The following is a 12549-nucleotide window of genomic DNA, read 5'->3' as shown; positions in this document are numbered from 1 at the left end:
CTAAAGTAAGCTTGAGTTCTTTTTGTAATTACAGGTCACTATTAAGAAAAAGATTAAATGGTATTTGGACAATGGCTGTTCAAGACACATGACTAGAGACTCAAGTTGTTTTATAAAACTTGTGCCAATAAATGGTGGAAAAGTATCTTTTAGTGGAAATAGCAAATGAATAATTGTTGGGTGTGGAACTGTAAAGATTAGAAGTCTCACAATCAACAATGTCTCCTTGGTGGAAGGTCTAAATTACAATCTACTCAGCATTAGCCAACTGTGCGACACTGGATTCAAAATCAATTTCCAAGAAGGAACCTGTTTAGGAACTAGTAAAGATCTTTCTCAATATTTTACTAGACGAAGACATGTGAATATTTATCTTCTGGATATAAAACCAGAGAGATCTTAATGTCTAATATCAATTCAAGATGAAGCAAATCTTTAGCATAGAAAACTTGGCCATGTCAACATGAAGCAAATTGCCAAAATCTCATCCAAGAAGCTTGTTTGTAGATTGCCCAACCTGAAGTATAAAAAATCTGACTTATGCATACTATGTGCGTTGGGAAAATAGGTTAGAAGTTGTTTTAAACCAATAAATTAGATTTCTACTAATCGTGTTTTGCAGTTTCTGTATATGGATATCTTTGGACCAACTAGAACTCAAAGCATTGGTGGAAAGAGATATTGTCTAGTAATTGTGGATGATTATACTCGATTTACTTGGGTTTACTTTCTGGCAAGTAAGTTTGAAACATTTTCTCACTTTTCAAAGTTTGCCAAGAAAGTTTAGAATGAGAAAGAATATGTTATTTCAAGCATACAAACAGACCATGGAGGTGAGTTTGAAAATCAAGACTTTGCCAAATTTTGTGATGAATCTGGTTTTTAGCATGTTTTCTTCTCTCCATACACTCCAGAACATAATAGAGTTGTGGAAAGTAATAATAGATCTTTGCAAGATATGGCAAGAACTCTTTTAATTGAAAATAATATTTCTTCTTGTTTTTAGGTTGAAACAGTTTCTACAGCTTGTTATATTATTAACAAAATATTCTTAAAGTCTATTCTGGAGAAAACACCTTATAAGGTATTTAAAGAGAAAAAGCCAAATATTTCTTATTTTCATGTGTTTGGTTGCAAATGTTTTGTTTTGAAAAATGCAAATGATCGAACTGGTAAGTTTGAAAAAAAAATTAGACGAATGAATTTTCCTTGGATATTCAACCACAAGTAAAGCTTACAAAATATTCAACAAGAAGACTAAGTCTGTGGAAGAATTTATGAACGTTAAATTCCAATACTCTATGCAGAACCAACTGAATCAGACTTAACTTGAAGAATCTGAACCTGCTCTAGACTTTACAAAGTCTACCTCCCCTGAAGTGACTTAGACTTCTGAAAAACAACAACGAACAAAAATTGAAGAATCAACTGAAATAGAAGATCAGCAAACTATCAGACCAGCCAGCAGCAGGAAGCACAAGTCTAGTCATCCCAAAGAACTCATCATTGGCAACATTGATGAAGGGATTCGCACTGGATCCAAAAAGTAAGAAGAGTCTAGCGTTGTGACACTTATTTCTAAAATAGAACCCAAAAGCATAGAAGAATCTTTAGCTGACAAAAGTTGAATTGAAACTATGCAAAAAGAACTCAGACAGTTCAACATTAACAATGTTTGAGAATTAACTCCAAAACCAAAAGGTAAATCTATTATTTGAGCTAAATGAGTTTTCGGGAACAAGATGGATGAGAAAGGAAATGTGGTCAGGAACAAAGCAAGACTCGTAACCAAAGGATAAATGCAAGAAGAAGGGATAGACTATGAAGAGACCTACGCACCAGTAGTAAGGTTAGAAACAATTAGACTATTACTTGCTTTTGCCTGTTATAAAAATTTCAGATTATTCCAAATGAACGTCAAAAGTGCATTCCTAAATGGATTTATCCAAGAAGAAGTCTATGTGGAACAACCTCCTGGATTTGAGGACCCAAAGAGACCAGACTTAGTCTTCAGACTGAAAAATGCTCTATATGGATTAAAGTAAGTACCTCGAGCATGGTACAACGGGTTAAGTAAGTTTCTAATTCAAAATGGTTTTGTCAAATTAAAAGTGGATACTACCTTGTTTATTAAAAGAGAAGGTAAAATTTTTATACTTGTTCAAATCTATGTTGATGATATCATATTTGGATCACCTAACAAAAACTTGTGCAGGAAATTTTCTAAGTCTATGTAAGATGAATTTGAGATGAGCATGATGGATGAACTATCTTTTTTTCTCGGACTACAAGTGAAACAATTGAAGGAATGAATTTTCATTTACCAAAAAAAATATGCAAAAGACCTTGTCAAAAAGTTCGGATTGGAGAATTGTAAAAAGACTGAGATATCAATGTCAAGTTCTTCAAAGTTGGACAAAGACGAATGAGGAAAGAAAGTTGACCAGAAGCTTTACATGAGTATTATTGGTTCACTTTTTTACCTTACTGTTTCCAGACCTGACATTTTGTTTAGTGTTTGCATTTGTACTAGATTTTAATCAGATCCCAAAGAATTTCATCTAAGTGCTGCAAAACGCATTATCAAATACGTTGCAACTATTTCAAAGTTAGGTCTATGGTATCCCAAGAATGAGACTTTACTCTCTTTAGATATTCAGACGCAGATCTAGCGGGTTGTAGAGTTGATAGAAAGAGTACTTCCGGTACTTGTCAATTGCTGGGAAATAGGACAATATCATGGTTCTCAAGGAAGCAACGTACTATAGCTCTTTCAACAGCAGAAGCAGAGTATGTGGTTCTTGGAAGTTACTGTTCTCAAATCTTATGAATAAAACAACAACTGAGAGATTTTGGAATCGAAGACTCATGCATCGAGATCAAATGCGATAACATTAGCGCAATTAATCTCACAAAGAATCCAATTATGCATTTAGGGGCAAAGCATATAGAGATTTGACATTACTTTATTAGATATCATCTTCAAAATGGAGAAGTTATGATTCATTTCATTGACTCAAAGAATCAACTGGCAAACATATTTACAAAGCCGCTGGAAAAAATTCTATTTAAGTCTATTCGCACTAGATCAACATCACATCTTATATCGAGTAAAGTCCGAAGATGTTTAGACTCAAAAGACCAAGAGTTACGACCGTAAGTTATTTCAGCACTAGCAAATTAATTTTTGGATAAAAACTTGAAAATGTACGATTACTTTTTAATCACTAATTGATTGTTATATTTTTAGAATTTGTCTTTTTCGAGTTTTTGAATTTATAGCAGTTTTTCATTTTCAAAAAGGTAATTTTATTTTTCCTTTATGACGATTCGTTTGCCTCGCTTCACTTGCTTAATTTATTGTTGAAATCTGTCTTCTTCATTTTCACTCTCAAACCCTAAAATACTAAACTCCCACTTGCTTTCACTTTCTCTCTCGATTAATTCAAAAGTTTACACATTTTCGAGCAAGTTTGAGAATTTCTCCCTTAAAGTGACAATGTCTTCAAGAAAGTTTTCGAGAATCGCAAAGGGGGACCACGACACATGCCCGAGGGTCCTACTCATTTTGATCTGACCGAGGAAGATGATTTTCCTCACCAGCAACAACTAAGTGAGCAATAACAACATTCTTAACAAAGTGTCAATCTCCTCCACTGCCTCAACCAGAAGAAGAAATAGTGGAAGAAATTGAACTTGTAAGAACACTGAGACCTAATGTTGCTTTCTCGCTTTATTTTAAGTTGAAAGAAGGAGGCACTGCAATGTCATTGATCGACGAGTTTCTGAGAGAGAGAGGATTCAAGAATGAAACTTTATTCTTGCGAGAGATGGAAAAGTTAGAAGTTGCAGAAAAAAGGGTCAGCTGAAAAGACCTTTGCAAATTTTCCAAGTGACCCACGTTTTGGCACTGCTAATCAACCGCAAGGGCATGACGACAACGAACGAATGTTTACACATTTTCAGCCTAGGATGGGAGTGGCTGTTAATGCTAGTGGTGATGAAGTGAGCATTTTTCGCTCTAAGGAGCACAAGAAAGTTTATTTAAATTTGCTAAAAAGAGGAGTGCTGAACCCTAGGAGTGTTGACTTTGATTTTCTCGATCTAGTAAAAGTAAATATGTGAGAGAAGCTTGCACTTCTTCAATTGGAGCATTTTTGTTCGGAGTCTACAATTGCTTATCTGGAACTCACGGCCTACTTCTACTCAAACCTATCCTTTTTGGATGCAAACAGTTTCTCTTTCACAATAAGGGATAAGGAGCTTTTGGTGGATGTGGACACTTGGTTGACATAATTGGGGTGGAAGAGCGTGTTTCCAACCAATTAATGTGTCCGTTGCTCATACTACTCTGAAATTGGTACAAGATAGGGATATTGAAGGCAAAATCTCCTACTCTAGGATGAATGCCTTAAGCATCCTGCTGCATAAAATTATGATCAACTGCATCCGTCCGAAATCAACATCCAAGATTAATGTCTCTTGTTTCGAAGCAAAGCTGATGTACGCCATCAACATTGGTTACAAGTTTTCTCTGCCTCACACCATTCAGTTTCACATGTACAGGACAGTGGTGAGAGACAAGGAACAACTCCCTTATTCTACTCTTATCACGCGCCTTTTCAGACATTTTAAAATTCACATTCCTATACCTTTATGATTGACAAATATTTCTCCAAAGATGATTAGATTTAAAATGGTCACCAAGATACGTCTGAAATAGCTTAACAAGGTGCTGAAATGCATGAAGGAGAAGTCTTTTGTCAAGGCGAAACAAGACTCTATAGCAGCCAAAAGGAAAGGCAAGGAGCCCATGGATGCTCCAGTAAAGAGGAAGAGAACTCTCATTTTGCAGGATGAAGAGGATGAGGATGAGATGACTCTTTCAGCCTTAAGAAACTTGAAAAGTTTTGTCAGCTTTCAAGAGACACGAGAAGAGATGGAAGAAAGAGAAGAGACAGAGAAGGAAGATGAATAACAAAGGAGGACCGAGGAAGAGGAAGGAAGAGGAGAAGCAGATGAAGAAGAGGCTCGAGATGACTCTTTTGAGCCAACTTTGGCTGTCTCCTTGTCGAGTCACTTAGAGAAGATATGGAATGGAACTGCTAGAGCGCAAGACAAAGAAAAACATCACTGTAAAGCTGAAGTCGAACAAGAAGAAGAATTCACAATTCCACCTGAAGGCAAACAAACAGGCGGAGTTGTTGAAAAACAATGTATTTCTTCACCTATCTTTACTGGTGATGTGAGTCGTTTTGTAGCAGATCCAAATGATGTGTATGCCTCTCATTATTCAGAAGCATCCACTCCTAGTCACGGTGGACAAATTGCTGAAGATCCATCCATTCTCAAAATTCCTGGAATAGAATCGGCTGAACCTAGTACTGCACCAGAACAAATAGCGACTTTTCGAGACTGCTAGACATCCTATTGGATTTAAGGAGACAGCAATATGGTTTGGAATATAAGATGAAGGATCTCAAGAAACCTTTCATGGCTACCCCAATGTCATTGCAAGAATAGCTACTCGCCCTGAAGACTCAAGAGCAGACTGTTGGAGAAAACTTCTTCATTTGTTTTAAAGTTGACAAAACATTTTCATCAGTCTAGTCGGAAGACTTGTAGACTCAAGTGTTAAAAGTTTGACAAACTCCAGACTCTATTGTCAAAGTTTGAAGACTCAAGACTCAAGATTTAAAGTCTACCCTCACTGATAGTTTCCAGACCGACGAGGAAAGGTTTTATTTGTTGAATAAGATTTATCCAGATGCAAGTATATCTTTAAGGATTTGATTCGTATAGTTAAAGAAGATCTCACGGCTGGAGATAGTATCTCGTGATCAATTATTCTTATTGATATCAATTCGGATAATTAGATCTTTTGATTGGCGAAGTATACTTGAAAGGTTCTACTTATGGAAATCTAGATCCTGATTGTATGGGCGAGCAGAATTGGTGGGCTATCATCACATTCCTTAAATAACTCAAGATCTCTCTAATTGATTCTGTCTAACGAGTAGATTAGAAGAACTCATTTGGAATATGCCAATGGTTATGAAGGCATAGAGGAGTATATAAGGAAGACGCTCAAGTTATTTGATTGTGTGCGTAAAAGAAAAATTCCAAAATTTGAAGCTCTTAGTTCTTTGCTGTTTCATTTGTCGAGATATTAAATACTTGTCAGACCTTGAGGAAGTGTAGCAGAGTCTCTACACTGTGGAATCAAGGACGTGAGACTGTAAAATTTCTTTTGATTCTTAGTGGAATCCAACCAATGGGTGAATATGTGATCAAAGAAATTTTTGCAAAACTTAACAAACTAATTCAACTTCTAAGAGTAGTAGACTGAAGATGTAAGAGATTATAAACAGTTATATAATGCTACGAATTAAAGTAAAGAGATTAGGGAAAGAGAATTCAAACACAAGGTTTATAGTGGTTTGGCTTAGACCAAACCATTGAAGAAGACTATTGCAATGCTTAAGAAGACAATGAATTCAATGGGAGAATTCCAGCTTGTTCGTCTGCCCAAATAGCCATAACTCGACCCCACCATTTTCAAACAACTCTTTTTATTCTCCACTTTTTGCTGTTGACAAAAAGGGGAGAAGTTTGATGCAGATTTGACTTTGACTTTGGTTTGGATTATTTTACTTTTGACTTATCTTTTGGTTGATTGTGGATTGGACTTTTTTTTACTTTAGATTGTTTGATTTGATCTTTTGATGCTTGCAGTAACTTAGGCCGTGTTAATGATTATGGAATGATAGTTATTTTGCAGGACTAACATTTTTTTGTTGTTGCAGAATCAATACTATCCATGTCTTAATCTACTTATCTTTTATGAGATATCTTGTTTTGCTTAAGTGTTGTTTTGCAGGACAAGAGTTTTCAAATCTGCAAGAAAGTTTTGTTACCATAAAAAATGGGGAGATTGTTGGAAAAAACTTTCTTATTGTTTTGAAATTGACAAAACGTTTCCATCAGTCTAGTTTGAATACTTGCAAACTCAAGTGTTAAAGTCTGAAGACCTCCAGACTCAAGATTTAAAGTCTACTCTTATTGGCAAATTCCAAACCGACGAAGAGAAGACTTATCTTTATGGATTTGGTTCGTACGGTTGAAGAAGATCTTACGGTTGGAGATAGCATCTCGTGATCAATTATTCTTATTGAAATCAATTTGGATAATTAGATTTGTTGATTGGTGAAGTATACTTGGAAGGTTCTACTTATGGAAACCTAGATCTTGATTATATGCGCGAGCAAGATTTATGGCTATCATCACATTTCTTAAATAACTCGAGATCTCCCTATTTGATTATGTCCAACGGGTAGATTGGAAGAACTCTTTTGGAAAGTGCCAACGGTTATAAAGGCATTGAGGAGTATATAAGGGAGACACTCAAGTTATTCGAGTGTGTGCGTGAAAAAAAAATCAAAAGTCTAAGACTCCTAGTTCTTTGCTATTTCAATTGCTGAGCATAAGTTGTACTCAAAAAAGATATCAAACACTTGTGAGACCTTGAGGAAGTGTAGTAGAATTTCTACACTATGGAATCAATGACGTGAGACTGTAAAATCTCTTTTTCTTCTTAGTGAAATCCAACTAGTGGGTTGTCAGTGTGGTAGAGTGGACATAGGCTTGGTCTAAGCTGAATCACTATAAACCTTGTGTTTCAATTCTCTTTCCCTGAACTCTTTACTTTAATTCGTAACTTTATATAATTGCTTATAGTCTTTTACATCTTTAGTCTAGTATCTTCAAAAGACGAGTTAATTTGTTAAGTCTCACAAAAAAAAAAAATTAACACCTATTCACCCCTCTCTAGGTGTTCTTACTAACCCTATCACCACGAACAATATGTTTTTTATTTATTTATAAACTGGATTGATTTGCAAAATTCTCAATACAAACTATTTTATAAATTATGATCCAATCATGAGTAGCTTGATGTATTTTATTTCAAATTTTAAAGCCCTAGCTTGCATATCCTAAATTTTAAATTTATATTTTAAAAGAAAGTAATGAGAATGACGATGAATTATCAAATTTAAATCAATCTTGATTGGATAATTTGTCTAGACATCACACAAGTCCCAAATCGTTGGTGCTGGATAATCTACTTCACAGCATGTAACACGGGAAAGCAAGCCAAAGTCTTCTAATATCTTTGCTCGCTTTGTTCCATTTTACTCTTCTTTTCTTCCGACCAAAGAAGTCAATAGTCTTCCACTATTTCTCTTGCTTAGTTGTAGAGAAAGTGATAAGGCAAGAGCCGACAAAACCTACTCAAAAGAAAAGACTGGCGAAGGGAAGCAAGTCAAGTCTTCCTCCAGCTTGCATTGCCAGATGAGGGACCCCTATTGAAGAGTCTTCCTCAGATGTGGTTTACAAAACTGTTCAATAAATTCTTGTCCACTAGTCACATTTAAAGGACATGCCAACATGTAGAACGCGTTTTACAAGCCATCCTGGAAGTTTCCTAGAAGTTTCATTGATCAATCAATGGGTTATCGTACTATGAGTTTCCATGTCCCATTCATTTAAAGACAAATTTTAAATCAGAAATTCATAGCTTTAAAAATAAAGCATATAAAGTGAAATTATGATGCAAAGTGAAGGTGATTTTTGAGCTTTTTCTTTATTTTAACCACATTAAAGAAAATTTAAAACATCCAATCAAACTTTGTATCTATATCATATATGACTCTGAGTTATTGTCATTTGTGACAACGTTAATCTTCAAACAGAAATTATTTATTAGAAGATTAAATTATCCCTCTACCAAGAAAATTTATATTATGCACTGATCATATGATTGACGTAGTGTAATTGGTCAATCCATTTTACTCATGCAATGTGCAAGTCATTCTATTGGGTGCTGATATGTTAAACATACTCACTTTGCACTTGTTTATTACACCATATGAAATACTTTTTGTTCTACCACACCATTTCTCTCTCTCTCCCCTCACCATACTGCCAGTCAAGGTCACCATCCTTGTCCCCTACGAATATCGCCACTCCCCGATCAAAACCAACAACGCCCTCCACAACTTAGCCCCACCTTTGCCTACACATCTCTCTCTCTCTCTCTCTCTCTCTCTCTCTCTCTTGCCATGGCCTAACTCGAAATTCGAGGCGTCTTGCTCAAAGGTGCAATGATGATTGTCTGTATCTTTTTCTTCGCTCTCGCCGTGGCCTAACTCGAAATTCAAGGCGTCTTGCTCAAAGGTGTAATCATGCTTGTCAGTATCTTTTTTTCACTTTTATTTTCTTTTTCATTGTGGCTGGAGAGGATTGTGGACAAGCTCTTGTTGATAGCTGGTGATGATCATAGCCCTTAGCCCATGCCAAGGTCCACTTAGCCCTTGCCCGGGCAATTTGAAAAATTACAAAAATCATCAACTTCAGTGTATGTCATATCCCATGAGACGATCAAAATTGATTTCAGCAATTTCCGATCAAAATTAATTGAAATAACTAAATTGATAAATCATCAAAAGGTATAGAATTAAATTAGCCATATTAAAAGTTTAAGCTATGAATTTGTATCCATATAATAAATTTATTTTTTTTTTTTTGATAATTTTGTCCACATAATGTGTAATATTTCTAGGAAAGTAACATTAGTCATTGACCTTCTCAATATCAACCGAATGTCCGAGACTCTTTAAAGACTTGATTAATCCCTACTGACTGTGACGGTAGCGTTCATTCAATTAAGAACTATTGACATCTAGTTGTAGCGGTCATTCATGTTCTTCCCTTCTATAATTGACAACTTTGCTCCTAAATTCACGGGCTAATCTAGTGGCCACGGAAAATTGTGTACATGCCCCGCATGTGGGAAAAAAGATGAAATACTAAATATCAAGTTGCTGGTGTTTAATTAATATTCTTCTATGTTGACATATTTGTTTGTTCTCTTGAAAATGCAAATTTCTGAAAATGAACGGCAGATATTGGTTGTAAAAGATCTTTAATTTGTCTACCTTACGATTTTTTTATTGATATATGAACTAAAATTTAAATATCCTAAAATGTAGCGAATTTCCATTGTTTGCGGAGTTAAGATACTGTGTTCAAAGGTAACTGAGGCAACTTGGATTAGTGTCACGATCTGAATTTCACATACAATTTTAACCTCAAATTGATAAATAATTTAATCTCGAGTGATGAACACAACTATACATAATCAAAACTCTCAAGACAATATGTATTCCCCTACTCTTGTTGTGTACACTAATCAAGTCCTAAAAAGAGATCTTTGGAAGCCTAAATTGAAATGCCCTTAAACTCTGAACTTGACCAATCTATAAGCTATATTGGGTGAGCCTCAGCTCAATATATAAAAGCTCTAGTTCTAAAGTACATGATCTACTCACCACTTGATCCTAGAAGATTAATAAGAAATATTATGAGTGCGTTTGTTTCACAAAAAACTCAATAATAAAGGAAAATGCTTTTGGGAAAAGCATTTTCTAAGAATACAGTTTGTTTTCTATTTTTCATTTAGTGATATATAATTGATTTTTTTTTTTTGCTGTTTGGATCCCATAAGAAAATGATTCCACACTTTATCGCAGCCAAAAAAAAATTCGAATTTTTTAATTTAAAAGAACTTAGAATTTATAATTATTTTTTTGTTTACTTTTATCGTGGTTTGTCCTCGATCGGCTTATGAGGGGCAAGCTTGAGCTATCACCGGATGTCGCAAGCTCGCTGGTATAGTGCGAGCTCAAGCCTTGCCACATGATGACCACAAGCTCGCCTAATCTAGTGAGGCTTGAGGCTCACTGGCCTCAGGCAAGCTCGAGCCTCACTGTCGAGGCCGTGAACTCGGTCAATCTAACGAGACCCGAGCTCATCAGCCGTCCCCGTGGCCAGTGATGGGTGGAGAAGAAGCAAAAAGAAAAAGGAAGAAAAAAATCGATTTAAAGAAAAATAAAATTCGATTTTTTAAAAGTATATTTATATAAGAATAATTGTTTGTAAACCATGCCCCAAATCTAAGATTTGGTATATTTGAAAACGTTTTCCGATTCTTTAGAGGGGAAATCATTTTCCTGAATTTAAGCTTCGTTAGAAAAACTTTTTCTGTTGACTAGGAAAACGTTTTCCGTTGACTCATTTTCCCGAGTGAACGAAACGCCGGAAAATGAAGAAAATGTTTTCTTTGAAAATGTATCCCTTGAAACAAACACACCCTACATATCATTTAGAAGATCCACTATAGAATATGCCAATCATTAGAAGATTAAGCTATCCCTCAACTAAGGAAATTTATGTTATACATCGATTACATGATTGATTATTTTTTAACTTTAGTCCAATGTGGAATATCGTCCTTGAACTTTTAATTTGTTTAATGTGGTCCATGGAATTTTGGTACAAGTTCAATTTAATCTATGGATTATATAAAAATATTCAATATTATCCTCGAATTTGAATTAATGAAAAGATAACATTAGATATTTTCGTATAGTTTAAGTTAGATTGAATGTTTACCAAAATGTTAGAGACTATATTAAATAAGTAAAAATTTGTGAACGACATTACACGTTGGACCAATGACTAAGTATTAAGTTAAGACAAAACAACAACCCTAAGATTACTTCACATGACGATATGGTAATTCATTTCTAAATAAAGTAATTAGTGACATTACATCGATACTCCTTTTGAAATTGACTTGATGATGCATCTTGTTTATCAAAAACTTCACAAGTGAGCCTTTCTCTTTGGAACATTACCATGCATAAGAAAACTCATTACATTATCGGGATATAACATGCTAGACAATATTTGAATAGATATTTAGTAAAGACAAATTGATTCCATTTACCCTCTTGAGATGTGACATGTTACCTAATTATAAAAAGATAATGGGGTAACCAAATCAATTTGTTGAGCAAATTCCAATTCTAGATTCTATTAAACTAATTACCCTGTTGTTATTTTGATTGTGATATAATATTCTCCGGTCTTAAGGTTGAGATCCATAATTCAATCGAGGCAGCAAGCCATCAATTTGTCTTCTTTATTAACAAATTCTTTAAAATATGTTGTCAAATGATTTATTGTGAGAAAAATTGGGATAGACATGTTCTTTACACTTTTTATCAGTCCCTCCCCTCCCTCGCCCTCAAGCAGACATCAGGTTGACGGGTTATGCAAACGCAAAACAATTGCACTCATAATTCAGATCTACTATATGCTCAAAACACAGCGTTGACCATATAATAAGGAAAAGAACAAACCAAACAAAAAGAGGGGCACACTGACAGAACACTTTCCCAAGTAACTTGATATATTTTATTTATATAAAATGGATGCTAAAAAAGGAGGATCCATGAACACCAATACATTTTTTGTTTATAAAATGGATTGATTTGTAAAATTTTATATTCGAACTATATTATTAATAAAGATCCAACTGTGAGTAAGAAAGCCTACAAAACCTACTCGAAAGAAAGATCGAAAGAAACCTACTTAAACTTGATTTTGTTTTTGGCTTTTTCCATGTGCAACGTGCCCTGCTAG

Source organism: Eucalyptus grandis, chromosome 2 (assembly GCF_016545825.1).
Source record: "Eucalyptus grandis isolate ANBG69807.140 chromosome 2, ASM1654582v1, whole genome shotgun sequence".
NCBI classification, from domain to species: Eukaryota; Viridiplantae; Streptophyta; class Magnoliopsida; order Myrtales; family Myrtaceae; genus Eucalyptus; species Eucalyptus grandis.
This window is presented reverse-complemented; position numbering follows the sequence as displayed.